This window comes from Ictidomys tridecemlineatus, unplaced genomic scaffold (assembly GCF_052094955.1).
Source record: "Ictidomys tridecemlineatus isolate mIctTri1 unplaced genomic scaffold, mIctTri1.hap1 Scaffold_339, whole genome shotgun sequence".
In the NCBI taxonomy this organism is placed as follows: Eukaryota; Metazoa; Chordata; class Mammalia; order Rodentia; family Sciuridae; genus Ictidomys; species Ictidomys tridecemlineatus.
The window spans coordinates 105,953-124,510 of NW_027522401.1; the positions used below are offsets into that span (position 1 = coordinate 105,953).

The window sequence follows — 18,558 nt, forward strand, 5'->3', positions numbered from 1 at the left end:
ACATGAGAAGCACTGGTTTGATCTTCAGCAGCACCACATAAAAATAAATAAAATAAAAAATATTCTGTCCATCTACAACAACAAAATTTTCTTAAACCCTTTTTTTAAATATTTATTTTTTAGGTGTAGATGGACACAACACAGTGCCTTTTTTAATGTGATGCTGAGGATCAAACCCGGGTCCCGCCTGTGCTAGCCGAGCGCTCTACAGCTGAGCCACAATCCCAGCCCCAACAACAAAAATTTTTTAAATACTTTCAGTACATTTGTGTGTGTTCAGCTCTTCAGACATACACAAAGCTTCTCCCCAGACACAAAAGGCATTCGCAGACTCGTATGATGACCTGGACACTGGCGTGGAGCCAGGTGGCTCTCAGAGGCTGCTCTGCTGTTTGCTGCCACTTGAACTCACATGGACCTTTTTGGATGTAGGAGCTTCTACCTGGCCCTCTACAAGCAGATGAGCTTCCTGGAGAAGCGTGGCTGCCTGTGCACCACACTGGAGTTCTGCAAGCTCATCCTAAGGTGAGTGTCCACCAGGGATCCACTCCTGCCAGTCCTCATGGCAGGGGCTTCTGTGCTGCAGAGACCCTAGGCCCTGACATTTTCCTTGCTCTCTTTGCTCTTCCCTCACTGTGCTGCCTGCGAAGCCTTGAGCCACACGAGGACCCGCTGTGCATGCTGCTGCTTGTCGACCACCTGGCCTTGCGGGCCTGGAACTATGAGTACTTGATCCACCTCTTCCAGGAATGGGAGGTAGATGTGCGCTTGCAGTGTGACTAGTAGCCATGGTGAGGCCATGAAGCAGAGCCAGGGTGGGTTCCAGGGGCCTCCTGCCCTCTAGTCTCCCTCAATTATGCTGTTGAGCAGAATCAGGTCTTTCCAGAGGGAAGCAGCCTGGCATCAGAACCCCAAGATGAGCACACAACTGCATCGAGTGTGCGTGTAGAGATGGTACTTAGTAATGGACAGTCAGGCAGACCACAGAGCTGGGCGTGCTAGGCACAGAAAGGGACAGCCACTCAGTGAGGGAAGTTGTGATGCAGGGCTGACAGGGACCCTAGGTCCTGAGTGTGGGGACAACAGTCTGGGTAGTCATGATTGGTTACATGTTCCAGGTCAGAGTCGCACATAAATGCCACCTGCCATCCTGGGGCCCCCAGACCCAGGAGAGTGGGGTTTGTCTTGGGCTCCACTGAGTGCTATAGAGCATGCACTATCTTGCTACAGGTGGGGTTTGCACACAAGTCAAAGCAGCAGTATAGGTGTTTTGGGTCAGGCTCCACGTGTGAAGATCAGTCTCACTTCTTGCTTTAATGTAGCTGCTGCAAACTGAGTGGGACAAACAGCTGAACAGAGCTTGTCCAGAGGGGGCTCAGGCCTAGGAGGGGAGGAGGGGGAGGAGCCTGTACTTGTTCTACTTTTCTGCTTGAACCTTTCACAGTACATATTTTTCATGAATAAAGAAATACATTTTTCATAAAAAAAGTAATGAAAAACAGGTAAATCATTTAAAATCACATAACTCTTTATACAGTTGGCCAAGAAGTCTCACTTCCAGGGATCTAGTTTACAGAGATTCCAGGAGCTCAGGAGAATGGCTATAAGAAACCCACGGGGTCCCCAGAACCAGCCACAGAAGAATGTTTGTGGTGGTTTATAAGATTACAGAACTCTGTGGAGATGAGCATTCCCTGTTAATGGAAAAGCATGGAATAGATCATGTCTGTTACATCGCACACAGAGAAAGGCGGGGAAATGTTTGAAGAGGGTAGTGACCCCTCTAGGTGGGGGCAGTCATAGCTTGGCTGCCTTAACTCTGGACCCTGCTGTGTGGGGAGAGGGAGTCGCTCCTGTCCCCCACAGTGCTGAGCCTGAGGGGCTCAACAGAGCTCTTTTCCCACTGACGTTGCCCTTCTGCACATTGAAGACCCCCAGGTGGAGCAAGTCCTCCATCCAGGTGTGGGGGTGGCCCGCTTTGTCAGCTCACTGTGGTGCACCTGGTCCTCACAGAGGGCAGGCCCCTCACCTGGCCTCTTGCTCCCTTGTAGGCTCATCAGAACCTGTCGCAGCTCCCAAATTTTGCCTTCTCGGTTCCATTGGCATACTTCCTATTGAGTCACAGACAGACCTCACCCAGCATGAGCTCAGCTTTGCCAGAGAGAAGGCCTCCCTCTTGATCCAGCAGGCACTCACCATGTTCCCTCGAGGTAGGTACCACGCTGGCCTGTGAAGTGGTTCTTCCTGAGGGTGGAGACCTGGTCCCAGCCCTGTCTTGTGCTTAAAGAAAGATGTGTTCTCCAGCCAGCCTAAAAACTGCTGATGTTGCAGTTAGCTGATTATCCACCTCAGCGGGCCAACTGCACGCCAGCCAGGTGGGAGGGGGCTTTGGGTGAGGGACAAACTGTATGTCCACTAACTTTGCTGTTAGTTACAGGGCAGGAGAGAGATACAGGGTATGCACATTGGTGTTTAGTGTTAGGGAGAGAAACAGCAGCAGAGGGTTGAGCGGGGCCTGGACCTGATCCAGAGGCAGTATGTGGCATGGCCCTGCATTTCCAGGGTGCCCCCCCGCCACACTAGGCCTCTATCTGCACCCAGGGCAGGTCCAGGGGGCTGCTACCTACTCAGGCGGCAGGTAGGGAACCTTCTCCACAAGCACACAGGAAGTGAACCTCTAGAGGAGGCCGTCCTTGTGCTTGAGGGTAGGAGTGTTTTTTGTGACAGAGGTGTGCACACAATCGGTGACAACCCCTCTGAGGGGAAGTCCCAGAGTCAGCACTGCTTTGTTGGCTCTGATGAAGCCATAGAGAGGCCCCAGCAATGGGTGGACGCGAGCACAGGCAGACCCACCTGCAGTGTCCAGAGCTCCCTGTCAGGAGCAGAGCCAGCTCACCAACTCAGGGCTCAGCCCATCATCCCAGCAGCCACCTCTGTCCCCCTTGGGTTCGATGCAACTGGGAGCCCTCGGTAGGCCAGACAAGGTGGGGGACACAGAGCCACAGGGCCCACGTTGAATAACAGAGCTGCCATGGCTATCCCTCAGGAGAGACCCTACTGCGGCTTGTCCCTGGGAGACAGTTGGTAGGCCGGCTTTCCCACCAGCTGCCTCTGGCAGGGTCTCGGCATGTGGGCAGTGTAGGGAAGCCCTGCCTACTCAGCCGGAGAGTACTGCATGGGGACAGTACTAGAGCTGGAGAGGCCCTGACCCAGAGGACTGGACACCCAGAGCCCGTGACCATGTGTTGGCCACTGTCCTTACGCTGGGGCCCTGTGGGGTCACCTCCTCCAGGGCACTGGCCGACCCACTCCCATCAGTCTGTCCTAGGGTCTGTTGCTCATGCTTGAAGGGTGATGGCAAGTCTCCCTGAGATGTGGAAGGGCACTTGAAGGACAAGGGTCTGCCTCCAGGGTGCAGAGAGGTACCTGCTCATCCTTTGTGGACCCCCATCCTCAGCCACTCCCCCTGCAGCAGCTCAGAACGCTGGTCAGACTCAAGGACCCCGTAGCCTTGCAGCCTCTGTGACGTCATGACTCCAGTCGTGTCTGTGATCAGGGCCCACAGGGCCCCGGGTCCTTATCCTGGCCACTGAGCACCTGAGCCTCTGCTTCCTCCTGCAGTCCTCATGCTCTTGCTCGAGTACTGCAGTGTGTGGCCCGATGCCACTGTCTCCAATCACCGCTTCTTTGGACCAGATGCTGAGATAAGGTAGAGCCTTGGTGCCCTGCTGGGATAACACCTGGTGGGCATCCTCGTCGACTCCTGGGGGCCCTCGCTTACCTTCAGGGCAGTGGAGGGGTGGCAGGTGCGCTCTGCTCCGCAGGGTCAGGGTGGGTGTGTGGCTCTGTCTCCTGGAAACCTTCTTCAGCCTGGTGGCAATCTCGGAGACAGGAAACCCCTGGGGATGTTGGTTACTGTCCCCTAAGGAAGGCCTGGAGTCTGTGTCCACATATGGGTCACCTTACATCTGAAGAGAAACACTGGTGGATCAAGTAAATGGCCTCTGGCCTAAGACATGAGGTTCACCTGATGCCTTTTGACAGGAGTGGGCAGCAGGGCTTAAGGTCAGACAGCATGACCCACAGGCACTGGCTGTGGGCAGAGGGTCTCTCGTTGCTGGTATGTTCCACATTCTGCATTGGCACATATCACCTTTTTCATGTTTCTCATAAAAATACAGAGGAGACAGCCAGGTGTAGTGGCACAGCCTATGATGCCAGCAATGCTGGAGGCTGAGGAGGGGGATTCAGCCTCAACAACTCAGCGAGACCCTGTCTCAAAGGAAAAATAAAGGGGGCTGCAGTTGTGGTTCAGTGGTGGAGCACTTGCCTTGAACTTGTGAGGCACTGGGTTTGATCCTCAGTACCACATAAAAATAATAATAAAATAAAGATACTGTGTCCATTTAGAACTAAAAATATATATAAGATATGAAAAATAAAAAGGCTGGGGATGTGGCTTAGTGGTAGAGTACCCCTGGGTTCAATCCCCAGTACCAGAAATAAACAGAAAACATAAATGAAAGAAAAACATGTTATGGGGGTCCACCCCAGAATCCCCGTCCCCTAGGCAGCCTTCGTCCTCTGCACTTGCTCTCTACAGACACACATGTACACTGAGCAACTCAGTCAGCTGAGGAGCGCAGACAGCACCAATTCAAAGTCCAGACCTGTATACCCTCCCTTCAGGAGGTGAACTATCCATCAGTAGCTGAGAGACAGCCTCTTTTTGCTCTAGAAGGTCCTGCTGGGGGGTCTGCTCACAGGCTTTGCTCCCACAGTCAGGCCCCACCATGGCTCAGGCATTGCTCCCAAAGCCAGCCCTCATCCTGCACCCTGATGTTGCTCCCACAGCCAGCTCCCTATCCCTGACCTTGGCTTTGCTCCCACAGGCAGCCCCCTGCCCTTACGCTGGCCTTGCTGTACCCAGCTCCCCATCCCTGACCTTGGCCTTGCTCCACCCAGTTTCCCATCCCTGACCCTGGTCTTCCTCTCACAGCCAGTCCCCCATCTCTGACCCAGGCCTTGCTCCGACCAGCTCCCGATCCCTGACCCTTGCCTTGCTCCCACAGCCAGCTCCCCATCCCTGACCTTGGCCTTGCTCCACCCAGTCCCCCATCCCTGACCCTGGTCTTCCTCTCACAGCCAGTCCCCCATCTCTGACCCAGGCCTTGCTCCGACCAGCTCCCGATCCCTGACCCTTGCCTTGCTCCCACAGCCAGCTCCCCATCCCTGACCTTGGCCTTGCTCCACCCAGCTCCCCATCCCTGACCCAGGTCTTGCTCAACAGCCAGCGCCCCATCCGTGACCTTGGCCTTGCTACACCCAGCTCCCCATCCATAACTCTGGCCTTCCTCCCACAGCCAGCTCCCTATCCCTGACCTTGGACATGCTCCACCCAGCTCCCCATCCCTGACCCAGGTCTTGCTCCCATAGCCAGTCCCCCATCCCTGACCCAGGCCTTGCTCCACCCAGTTCCCCATCCCTGAACCAGGCTTGCTGCCACAGCCAGCGCCGCATCCCAGACCCAGTCCTTGCACCACAGCCAGCCAGCCATCCCTAACCAAGGGCTTGCTCCACAGCCAGCTCCCCATCCCTGACCGTGGCCTTGCCCCACCCAGGTCCCCATCTCTGACCCAGGCCTTGATCCACCCAGCTCCCCATCCCTGATCTTGGCGTTGCTCTGCCCAACTCCCGATCCCTGACCCAGGCCTTGCTCCCACAGCCAGCCCCCTGCCCGGACCCTGGCCTTATTCCCACAGCCAGCGCCCCATCACTAACCCTAGCCTTGCTCCACCCAACTCCCCATCCCTGGCATTGGACTTGCTCCACCCAGCTCCCCATCCCGGACCCAGGCCTTGGTCCCACAGCCAGTTACCCATCCCTGACCAAGGCCTTACTCCACCCAGCTCTCCATCCCTGAACCTGGCCTTTCTCCCACAGCCAGTCCCCCATCCCTGACCCAGGCCTGGCTCCACCCATCTCCCCATCCCTGACCCTGGACTTATTCCCACACCCAGCCCCCGATCCCTGACCCAGGCCTTGCTCCAACAGCAAGCTCCACATCCCTGACCTTGAACTTGCTCCACCCAGCTCCCCATCCCTTACCCAGCTATTGCTCCCACAGCTAACCCCCAACCCTTACTCAGGCCTTGCTGCACCAAGCTCCCCATCCCTGACACAGGCTTGCTCCCAAAGCCAGCCCCCCATCTCTGACCTTGGCTTTGCTCCACCCAGCACCACATCCCTGACCCAGGGCTTGATCCCACAGCCAGCCGCCAATCCCTAACCCAAGCCTTGCTCTCACAGTCAGCCCCCCATCCCTGACCCAGGACTTGCTCCACAGCCAGCCCCCCATCCCTGATCCACACCTTGCTCCATAGCCAGCTCCCATGCCCTGACGCAGGCCTTGCTCCAACCAGCTTCCCATCTCTGACCCAGGCTTGCTCCCACAGCCAGATCCCCACCCTGACCCTGGTTTGCTCCACCCAGCTCCTCATCCCTGACCCAGGTCTTGATCCACCGAGCTCCCCATCCCTGACCTTGGCCTTACTCCACCTAGCTCCTCATCCCTGACCCAGGCCTTGTTACCAAGCCAGTCCCCCCATCCCTGACCCAGGCCTTGCTCCATCCGGCTCCCCATCCCTGACCCTGGCCTTGCTCCCACAGCCAGTCCTCTATTCCTGACCCAGCCTTTGCTCTACCCAGCTCCCCATCCCTGACCCAGGTCTTGCTCCCACATCCAGCTCCCCATCCCTGATCTTGACCTTACTCCACCCAACTCCCATGCCTGTCCCAGGTCTTGCTCCCACAGCCAGTCCCCTGCCCTGACCATGGCCTAGTTCCAACACCCAGCTCCTCATCCCTGACTTTGGCCTTACTCCACCCAGCCCCACATCCCTGACCCTGGCCTTGCTCCACAACCAGCTCCCCATCCCTGACCCAGGCCTTGCTCCACCCAGCTCCCCATCTCTGACCCAGGCTGGCTCCCACAGCCAGCTACCCATCCCTAACATTGGCCTTGCTCCACCTAGTTCCTCATCCCTGAACCGGGCCTTGTTCCCACAGCCAGTCCCCAATCCCTGACCCAGGCTTTGCTCCACTGAGCTCCCATCACTGACCCTGGCATTGCTCCACCCAGCTCCCTATCCCTGACCCAGGCCTTGATCCCACAGCCAGCCCCCATCCCTGACCCAGGCCTTGCTCCACCCAGCTCTCCATCCCTGACACAGTCCTTTCTCCACCCAGCTCCCCATGCCTGACCCAGGTATTGCTCCCAGAGCCAGCCCCCCATCCCTGACCCAGGCCTTGCTCCACCCAGCTCCTCATCCCTGACCCAGGTCTTGATCCACCCAGCTCCTCATCCCTGACCTTGGCCTTGCTCCACATAGCACCTATTCCCTGACAAAAGGCCTTGATCCACCCAGCTCTCCATCCCTGACCCTGGCCTTGCTCCCACAGCCAGTCCCCTATCCCTAACCCAGGCTTTGCTCTACCCAGCTCCGCATCCCTGACCCAGGGCTTGCTCCCACATTCAGCCCCCCATCCCTGACCTTGGCCTTGCTCCACCTAACTCCCATCTCTGTCCCAGGTCTTGCTCCCACAGCCAGTCCCCTGACCTGACCATGGCCTAGTTCCCATACCCAGCTCCCCATCCCTGACCCAGGCCTTGCTCCCACAACCAGCGGCCCATCCCTGACCCAGGCCTTGATCCACCCAGCTCCCCATCTCTGACCCAAGGTTGCTCCCACAGCCAGCTCCCATTCCTGACCCTGGCCTTGCTCCACCCAGCTCCTCATCCCTGACCCAGGCCTTGTTCCCACAGCCAGTCCCCCACCCCTGACCCAGGCCTTGCTCTCAAAGCCAGTCCCACATCCCTGAACCTGGCCTTGTTCCCACAGCCAGTACCCAATCCCTGACCCAGACCTTGCTCCACCTAGCTCCCCATCTCTGACCCAGGCCTTGCTTCACCCAGCTCCCCATCTCTGACCCAGGCTTGCTCCCACAGCCAGCTCTCAATCCCTGACCCTGGCCTTGCTCCACCCAGCTCCCAACCCTGACCCAGGTCTTGATCCACACAGCTCTCCATCCCTGAACTTGGCCTTGCTCCACTCAGCTCCTCATTTCTGACCCAGGCATTGTTTCCACAGCCAGTCCCCAATCCCTGATCCAGGCTTTGCTCCACCCAGCTCCCATCCCTGACCCTGGCCTTGCTCCACCCAGCTCCCCATCAGTGACCCAGGCCTTGATCCCACAGCCAGTCCCCCATCCCTGACCCAGGCCTTGCTCCCAAAGCCAGTCCCACATCCCTGAACCTGGCCTTGTTCCCACAGCCAGTCCCCAATCCCTGACTCAGACCTTGCTCCACCCAGCTCCCATCCCTGACTCTGGCCTTGTTCCACACAGCTCCACATCACTGACCCAGGTCTTGTACCACCCAGCTCCCCATCCCTGACCTTGGCCTTGCTCCACCCAGCTCCCCATCCCTGACACAGGCCTTGCTCCCACAGCCAGCCCCCTGCCCTGACTCTGGCCTTATTCCCACAGCCAGCTCCCCATCCCTGACCCTGGCCTTGCTCCACCCAGTTTCCCATCCCTGACCTTGGTCTTGATCCACCCAGCTCCTCATCCCTGACCCAGGCCTAGTTCCCACAGCCAATCCCCCATCAGTGACCCTGGCCTTGCTCCACCCAGCTCTTCATCCCTGACCCTGGCCTTGCTCCCACAGCCAGTCTCCCATTCCTGACCCAGGCCATGCTCCACCCAGGTCCCCATCCCTGACCCAGGCCTTGCTCCCACACCCAGCTCCCCATCCCTGATGTTGGCTTTGCTCTACCCAGCTCCCATCCCTGACACTGATCTTGATCCCACAGCCAGCCCCCTGCCCTGACACTGGCCTTGCTCTACCCAGCTCCCCATCCCTGACCCTGGCCTTGCTCCATCCAGTCGCCGATCCCTGACCCTGGCCTTCCTCACAAAGCCAGTCCCCCATCCCTGACCCAGGCCTTGCTCCGACCAGCTCCCGATCCCTGACCCTGGCCTTACTCCCACAGCCAGCTCCCCATCCCTGACCTTGGCCTTGCTCCACCCAGCTCCCCATCCCTGACCCAGGTCTTGCTCACACAGCCAGAGCCTCATCCGTGACCTTGGCCTTGCTACACCCAGCTCCCCATCTGTAACCCTTGCCTTGCTCCCACAGCCAGCTCCCTATCCCTGACCTTGGACATGCTCCACTCAACTCCCCATCCCTGACCCAGGCCTTGCTCCACCCAGCTCCCGATCCCTGACCCTGGCCTTACTCCCACAGCCAGCTCCCCATCCCTGACCTTGGCCTTGCTCCACCCAGCTCCCCATCCCTGACCCAGGTCTTGCTCACACAGCCAGAGCCTCATCCGTGACCTTGGCCTTGCTACACCCAGCTCCCCATCTGTAACCCTGGCCTTGCTCCCACAGCCAGCTCCCTATCCCTGACCTTGGACATGCTCCACTCAGCTCCCCATCCCTGATCCAGGTCTTGCTCCCATAGCCAGTCCCCCATCCCTGACCCAGGCCTTGCTCCACCCAGCTCCCCATCCCTGACCCAGGTCTTGCTCCCATAGCCAGCCCCCCATCCCTAACCCAGGCCTTGTTCCACCCAGCTCCCCATTCCTGACCCAGGTCTTGCTCTCATAGCCAGCCCCCCATCCCTGACCCAGGCCTTGCTCCACCCAGCTCCCCATCCCTGACCCAGGCTTGCTCCCACAGCCAGCCGCCCATCCCAGACCCAGTCCTTGCACCACAGCCAGTCGCCCATACCTAACCAAGGCCTTGCTCCATAGCCAGCTCCCCATCCCTGACCCAGGCCTTGCTCCAACCAGCTCCCCATCCCTGACCCTGGCCTTGCTCCACCCAGGTCCCCATCTCTGACCCAGGCCTTGATCCACCCAGCTCCCCATCCCTGACACTGGCCTTATTTCTACACCCAGCCCCCGATCCCTGACCCAGGCCTTGCTCCCACAGCAACCTCCACATCCCTGACCTTGAACTTGCTCCACCCAGCTCACCATCCCTTACCCAGGTCTTGCTCCCACAGCCAGCCCCCCAACCCTTACCCAGGCCTTGCTGTACCCAGCTCCCCATCCCTGACACAGGATTGCTCCCAAAGCCAGGCCCACATCTCTGACCTTGGCTTTGCTCCACCCAGCTCCCCATCCCTGACCCAGGCCTTGATCCTACAACCAGCCCCCAATCCCTGACCCAAGCCTTGCTCCCACAGCCAGACCCCATCCCTGACCCAGGCCTTGCTCCACAGCCAGCCCCCCATCCCTGATCCACACCTTGCTCCACAGCCAGCTCCTATTCCCTGACCCAGGCCTTGCTCCACCCAGCTCCCCATCTCTGACCCAGGCTTGCTCCCACAGCCAGCTCCCCACCCTGACCCTGGCCTTGCTCTACCTAGCTCCTCATCCCTGACCCAGGTCTTGATTCACCCACCTCCCCATCCCTGACCTTGGCCTTGCTCCTCCTATCTTCTCAACCCTGACCCAGGCCATGTTACCACAGCCAGTCCCCCATCCCTGATCCAGGCCTTGCTCCACCCGGCTCCCCATCCATGACACTGGCCTTGCTCCCATAGCCAGTCCCCTAACCCTGACCCAGCCTTTGCTCTACCCAGATCCCCATCCCTGACTCGGGTCTTGCTCCCATCTCCAGCTCCCCATCACTGACCTTGGCCTTGCTCCACCCAACTCCCATCCCTGTCCCAGGTCTTGCTCCCACAGCCAGTCCCCTGCCCTGACCATGGCCTAGTTCCAACACCCAGCTCCCCATCCCTGACCTTGGCCTTACTCCACCCAGCCTCCCATTCCTGACCATGGCCTTGCTCCACAACCAGCTACCCAATCCTGACCCAGGCCTTGCTCCACCCAGCTCCCCATCTCTGACCCAGGCTTGCTCCCACAGCCAGCTCTAAATCCCTGACCCTGGCCTTGCTCCACCCAGCTCCCAACCCTGATCCAGGTCTTGATCCACACAGCTTCCCATTCCTGACCTTGGCCTTGCTCCACCCAGCTCCTCATCCCTGACCCAGGCCTTCTTCCCACAGCCAGTCCCCAATGCCTGACCCAGGCTTTGCTCCACTCAGCTTCCATCCCTGACCCTAGCCTTGCTCCATCCAGCACCGGATCCCTGACCCAGGCCTTGATCCCACAGCCAGTCCCCCATCCCTGACCCATGCCTTGCTCCACCCAGCTCCCCATCCCTGACCCAGGCCTTGTTCCCACAGCCAGTCTCCCATTCCTGACCCAGGCCTTGATCCCACAGCCAGCCCCCCATCTCTGATCCAGGCCTTTCTCCACCCAGCTCTCCATCCCTGACCCTGGCCTTGCTACCACAGCCAGTCCCCCATCCCTGAGGCAGGCCTGCCTCCACCCAGTGCCCCAACCGTGACCCAGGCCTTGCTTTCACAGCCAGCTCCCCATCCCTGACCTTGGCCTTGCTCCACCCAGCTCCCCAACCCAGACCCTGGCCTTGCTCCCAAAGCCAGTCCCCCATCCCTGACCCTGGCCTTGCTCCACCCAGCTCCCGATCCGTGACCCAGGTCTTGCTCCCAGAGCAAGCCCCCCATCCCTTACCCAGGCCTTGCTCCACTCAGCTCCCCATACCTGACACAGGATTGGTCCCAAAGCCAGCCACCCATCTCTAAACTTGGCCTTGCTCCACCCAGCTCTCCATCCCTGACCCAGGCCTTGATCCCACAGGCAGCCCCCAATCCCTGACCCAAGCCATGCACCACCCTGCTCCCCATCCATGACCCAGGCTTGTTCCCACAGCCAGCTCCCCATCCCTGACCATGGCATTGCTCCACCCAGCTCCTCATCCCTCACCCAGGTCTTGATCCACCCAGCTCCTCATCCTTGACCCAAGCCTTGCTCTACCTGGCTCTCCATCTCTGACCCTTGCCTTGCTCCCACAGCCAGTACCCTACCCCTAACCTAGGCTTTGCTCTATGCAGCTCGGCATCCCTGACCCAGGTCTTGCTCCCACATCCAGCTCCCCATCCCTGACCATGCCTTGCTCCACCGAACTCCCATCCCTGTCCCAGGTCTTACTCCCACATCCAGTCCCCTGACCTGACCATGGCCTAGTTCCCACACCCAGCTCCCCATCCCTGACCTTGGCCTTCCTCCACCCAGCCCGCAATCCCTGACCCTGGCCTTGCTCCACGCAGCTCCCAACCCTGACCCAGGTCTTGATCCACACAGCTCCCCTTCCCTGATGCTGGCCTTGCTCCACCCAGCTCCTCATCCCTGACCCAGGCCTTGTTCCCACAGCCAGTCCCCCATCCCTGACCCAGGCCTTGCTCCCAAAGCCAGTCCCACATCCCTGAAAATGGCCTTGTTCCCACAGCCAGTCCCCAATCCCTGACCCAGGCCTAGCTTCACCCAGCTCCCCATCCCTGACCTTGGCCTTGCTCCACCCAGCTCCTCATTCCTGACCAGGCCTTGTTCCCACAGCCAGTCCCCAATCCCTGACCCAGGCTTTGCTCCAAGCAGCTCCCATCCCTGACCTGGCCTTGCTCCACCCAGCTCCCCATCCCTGACCCAGGCCTTGCTCCACCCAGCTCCCCATCCCTGACACAGGCTTGCTCCCAATGCCAGCCCCCCATCTCTGACCTTGGCCTTGCTCACCCAACTCCCCATCCCTGACCCAGGCCTTGATCCCACAGCCATCCCTGATCCAGGCTTCTCCACCCAGCTCTCCATCCCTGACCCTGGCCTTGCTCCCACAGCCTGTTGCCCATCCCTGAAGCAGGACTAACTCCACCCAGTTCTCCAACCCTGACCCAGGCCTTGCTCCCACAGCCAGCTCCTTATCCCTGACCTTGGTCTTGCTCCCACAGCCAGTCCCCCATCCCTGACCCTGGCCTTGTTCCACTCAGCTCCCCATCCCTGACGCTGGCCTTGCTCCACCCAGCTCCCCATCCCTGACCCAGGTCATGCTCCCAGTGCCAGCCCCCCATCCCTGACAAATGCTTGCTCCCAAAGTCAGCCCTCCATCTCTGACCTTGGCCTTGCTTCACCTAGCTCCCCATCCTTGACCCAGGCCTTGATCCCACAGCCAGCCCCCCATCCCTGACCCAGGCCTTGCTCTACCCAGTTCCCCATCCCTGACCCAGGCTTGCTCCCACAGCCAGCTTCCTATCCCTGACACAGGTCTTGCTCCACCTAGCTCCTCATCCCTGACCTTGGCCTTGCTCCACCCAGCTCCCCATCCCTGACCTTGGCCTTGCTCCACCCAGCTCCCCATCCCTGACACAGGCCTTGCTGTACAACCAGTCTCCCATCCCTGATCCAGGCCTTGCTCCACCCAGCTCCCCATCCCTGACCCAGGCCTTGCTCCCATACCCAGCTCCCCATCCCTGACCTTGGCCTTGCTCCACCCAGCTCCCATCCCTCACCCAGGTCTTGCTCCCACAGCCAGTCCCCTGCTCTGACCATGGCCTAGTTCCCACTCCTAGCTCCCCATCCCTGACCTTGACCTTCCTCCACCCAGCTCCCCATCTCTGACCTTGGCCTTGCTCCACCCAGCTCTCATCCATGTCCCAGGTCTTGCTCCCACAGCCAGTCCCCTGCCCTGACCATGGCCTTTTTCCCACACCCAGCCCCCCATCCTTGACCCAGGCCTTGCTCCCACAGCCACCCCCCTGCCCTACCCAGCTGGTAAGTCTGTACCTTGGGAGGTCGCACTTCCTCTGGAAATAGCCTGCCACCATGAGCTGGCTGGAGGAAAATGTTCGCGAGGTTCTTCAGGCAGTGGACGCTGGGGACCCCACTGTGGAGGCTTGTGTGAACAGGTGAGATGCTGGGTATTCGTGCAGGTCAGCCCCTCCTGCCCTCTCTGGGCACCCTCTGATGTTAGATGCTGTGGGCCAGAGTGGTTTCATGTCTACTGCTGCTGGCATAGCCCTGCTCTCCTGTGGGTGAGCATGTAGACCCCAAGGCTGCTGCCACTGTCCAGGTGGGATTGAAGGTGTGGCATGGGTCTGCCCATATTCTGTCCTGCCTACTGCTGTGTGCCTGGTTCTCACATCTGCTATAGCAGGTGCCAGGCTCACACCTGCTGGCAGAGATAGCAGCAAGCAGCAGCCCTGGCCCACTTCCACCCACGGTCTGGCCTTTGGCCCTGTTAGCATTGTAGTCTGGGACTGCTGTGGCCAGGCTGGGTAGTACAGTGAGGACTCTGTGGTCTGTGCTGGCCAGGAGTCTCCCCTAACTGCCCAGAGGAAGCCCTCTGCTGTTTAAGTAAAATTGAAGAAATGATGGGAGAGTGGGGGCCCTGGAACCCTGGCCCTCACAGCCAGTATTCACTGTGCACTCATCTGTTCTCCACACTAGAGGGGATGTTTTAATGGGCAGGAGCACGTTCTGCTCCCTGTGCAACTTCTCCGCCCCACCGTGTCCAGCAGGGGCAGGCCCCGTGCCGCAGCTGTAGTGACACTTGGGTCCTTCAGAGACTCACTCAGCACACCATGGACTGACTGCCTGGCTGTCTGGGGGTGAAGCTGGAGATCCTTGGGAGATGGAGACCTGCCAGGGAGGAAGGGCTTAGCAGTTTGCAGGGTGGGCAATGGTTAATCTGTTGCTGTTTGCCCTGGCCTCAGGTGGAAGATGCTCTACCAGCGTGCACCCAGAAACATCCATCGCCATGTGATCCTCTCAGAGATCAGGGAGGCTGTTGCTGCGCTTCCCCCGGTAAGGAGGATGGCGTAATGGTGGGCTGTGTGACCGTTCCCCTCCTGCTCCTGGCAGCCCACAGGCAGGATGGTGGGTGAGGCCAAAGGGGGTATATGTACCTTCCCTCAGCCTACTGGGGTGCTGGTCAATCCAGGAGCAGCTGGACCCATAGTCTTGGCCCCACGTGCCTTGCTGGTGGCCAGGCCTGCATGCAACACTGCTGAGAGCAGGCTGCTGCTGTGGGGAAACCTCAGGGGCACCACAGGTCTGTAGGAAGAGGCAGGTCAGGGCGGCCAGGACAGGGGGTCCCTTGGGGCCCTCGACACCACTAATTTACCTAAGCTCCTCAGGACAGCACTGCCAACCTCTTCTGGCCAGGAAGGCTTGTTCTGATGAGTAGTGACAGCGTGGTGCTGGCAGGAGAGGGTAGAGAGGCTGGACAGGGCTGTGCCAGCTTTGTGTGACTTGTGGTTCAGCCCGTGCTGTGTGGCTTGGGCACCACAGTGAGTTTGATCATGGAATGCGTGGGCACTTCCTGTGTGCCTGACCTTTCCCACCATGCCTCTGCCCAGGGGCAGAAAGCCAAGCCCATTCCCTTTCTCTGTTGAGTGACCTGCCCCAGAAGGCTCTAGCATCACTGTTTCTCCCCTTTCTAAAGGATGTGACCACACAGTCTGTGACGAGGTTTGACCCTCTGCCTCCCCTGGACACCATCTACTCCTACGTCAGACCAGAGAGGTAATGCCCTCACCCCCACTGTGCTTGTGCAGACCCAGGTCAGTGCCTCGGGGCTCCCCCGGGCTCGATGCCCACCGAAGGCAGCCCAGAAGGCCAGCGGTCAGCCACAGGGAAGAGGGAGCAGCAGTGACACTCAGGACACAGCTGCCTTTGCACATATCCACCCAACTCTGAGCGTTTCTTTCCAGATTTTGTAGCAGGTACTAGAAACGCAGTGGGAAGCAGAATAAGAAGCCACTCGGCCTGTGGTCAGCTGCCGTGGTAGGAACAGATGAGAATTGTAGAACCTAGAGATAAGGGTAAGGTCCAAAGTGCACCGAGAGATACCCAGAGCAGCAGGAAGGCAGCAAGAAGGCCCGTGAGGCTGGGCAAGGAGAGTGGGTTGGTGGGACAGAAAGTGACAAAGAAACACATCAGAGCCCGCCTACAGGCTGCCCCCAGAGTGTGGGCAGCTTTCAGAGCCAACAAGAGCCCTTTCACCTTTACTTCTGGTGTTAGGGCCACACCTATAATCTCAGCTACTCAGGGCTGAGACCAGGAGGATCACAAGTTCAAGGCCAACAGCTTAGCAAGACCCTTTCTCAAAATCAAAAGGGCCATGGTTTAGCTCAGTGGCAGAGCACTAGCCTAGTATGTGTGACCTGGGTTCCATCCTGGCAGGGGAAAAATGTGCTGAGGAGCTGCTTGTCTGGGGTAAGCCCCAGAGCTGCTGGCGGCCCTCCCTTTTAAGGCAGGCTGCCTTCCAGCCCCACCTTTCCCCACCAACTTTGTAGAAGTTATAATGGGACTGTGTGTTCACAGTGAAGCCCATTGTGTCAAGCTCCCCAGTAGCTCAGGAGGAGGTCATTAGTCAGCGGTACAGAGGCACCCTGCTCTGCTCTCTGCCCACATGGGCTTTATCCTCCTCAGAGCATGGGTGTGGCCCTGGCATCCAGCAGACAGTGGCCGTGGCATCCCCTGCCTGTGGCTCTGTTCTCTGCTGGCCTTGTGCTGAAGGAAGTGTGCAACTGCTGCCCTTTTCTGTTTTGTGGTGCTGGAGATTGAACCTGGGTGCTCTACCCCTGAGCTGCAGCCCCAGCACTTTTTTAAATGTTGGGGCCATCTTGCTGATTTGCCCAGGTTGGCTTTGAACTCATGATCCGCCTACCTCAGCTTCCCAAGTTGCTGGCACAGGCATGGGCACCACGCCCAGTGAGACTGCAGTTCTTCTTGGAAACAAGGCCTGTCCATGGCAGAGGACAGCCTGGCTGTGGTCATTTCACAGACTAGGCTCCTTGAAGAGCCACCCCCGGGCCCCTTCCTTTCCTTCCCAGTTGTCCTTGGGTGTCCATGGCCCCTCCCCAAGCTGGACCCTGACCTGCGTTGGAAGGAGTCAAGGGGAGTCTAGCTTTGTTTTATGACTTCTCTTGACTTCCTGTTTCAGGTTAAGTCCTGTCAGCCATGGAAACATGGTTGCCCTCTTCTTCCGGTCAGCTTCTGTGCTGAGTGGTTCAAGCCAGTCGTCTGCATGCAGATGTCCAACGTCAGCACCATGCTGGGCAGTGCAGGAGCGGGGCCAACAGCTCCTGGGAGCCGCAGGGCTGCTCGGCCCCTGCCTTGCACTGGCCTGGGTAGACATGTGCCTTTGGTTTTTCAGAGCTTCATGTCCTCGACAGGGACCTGAGGAGGGTCCAGGTCCCGTGCTGGGGTGCAGGCCACCCCGGGCTTGATGACGCATCTCCCTGCTTGGGCCCCAGGTCCCCAGTCCCAGCACAGAGAGGCCCTGCTCAGACATGTCTCGCTGCTGCAGGGGGAGAGGCCAGTGGAAGGAGTGCCTGGGGGTCTGAACCACAACCAAGGCTTGAACCGGTTGATGCTGGCCATGCGAGACATGATGGCCAACTTCCACTTCAATGACCTGGAGGTGTCGCGGGAGGACAACCCCAGGGGGAGGGGGACTGGGACTGAGCCACTTAGGCTGCTGCGCCCAGCGCTGTGTAATTATGTTCCTGATTCTGTTCTGGTCTGGATTGACCAGTCCCCTGAAGTAGAAGTGCGGGATGTACCATCTGCCGTGTCTTCTGTTCCCTGCAAACATGGATGGGTTTCTTCCCTGCTGCGGGGGCTCCTCCTCCAACACTCAACTCCACCTCAGCACTCAGGAGTCCAGAGCCAGCCCTGGCCCATGTGCGGCCCACACCAGAATCTGGAACACAGGGCTCCAGGGGGATCCCTGGTGGTGTGGGATCTCCAGGCTTGTATTAAGAAGAGATGTCTACATGGCTGGCCTTCAGGCCACAGCCCAGTTCTTTTCGAGCAGTTGGGGATAATGTGGGGGGGGTCCCTCAGCTGGACACTGCAGCCTCTCCAAACTTTCGAGTTTTGAACTTTCTGAGCACACATTCTACCTTGGAGCTACAGCCCCAGCCCGGTACTGTATTAGGAAACTGGAGGGCTGAGACGAAGCTGAGGGGTAGAGCACTGGGCTGGCATGTACAAGGCTCTGGACCCCATCCCCAGCACAGGAGGGAAGGAAGGCAGGAGGGAGAGGAGGAGACAGGGAGAGAAAAAAAGGAAGCTGGGAAGCTTCAGGGGCAGTGTCCAGAGGTGAAGGAGAAGCCCAAAAAGCAAGTTTAGGAAGAAAGTTGTTGAGGGTAGATTGGGGGTATAGGACAAGTTAATGGACATTTGTTCTGGGGATAACTGGGAGCTCCAATAAGACCCCCAGGTTGGCTCACAGCTGGCCACACAGCCAGGGCACACCAGAGCCTCAGCGTCATTGTGCCTAACCACTGGAGGGACAGATCATGTGACCCAAGCCAGGCATGTTGGCCACACCTGTAATCCTGTAATCCCAGCAACTGTGGAGGCTGAGGTCAGGGCTAGGGATGTAACTCAGGGATACCATGTTTTTCAGTCCCTAGTAACCAACAGAGGAATATCCTGTCTAGTTCTGGAAAGGTCAGGAAATTGAGGGGTTGTGAACTGTGCCAGTTCTCTCCTGGGCCCCCTTCACAGTGCTGATCTTCTGCCCCAAGAGGGGCCAGGAAGAGGCGCAGTCCCAAATTTCAATGTTGGCCTAACGGGGTTTGGTAGGGGATTGCACCCATCTTCAGGTTGGGCAGCA

The 18,558-nt window shown here is 58.8% G+C and overlaps 1 pseudogene; it reads left to right on the plus strand.

Moving 5' to 3' along the window:
• Positions 1-295: 295 nt before the first annotated feature.
• LOC144373273 (ribosome quality control complex subunit TCF25-like) lies at positions 296-17,501 on the plus strand (annotated as a pseudogene).
• The last annotated feature ends 1,057 nt before the right edge of the window (positions 17,502-18,558 follow it).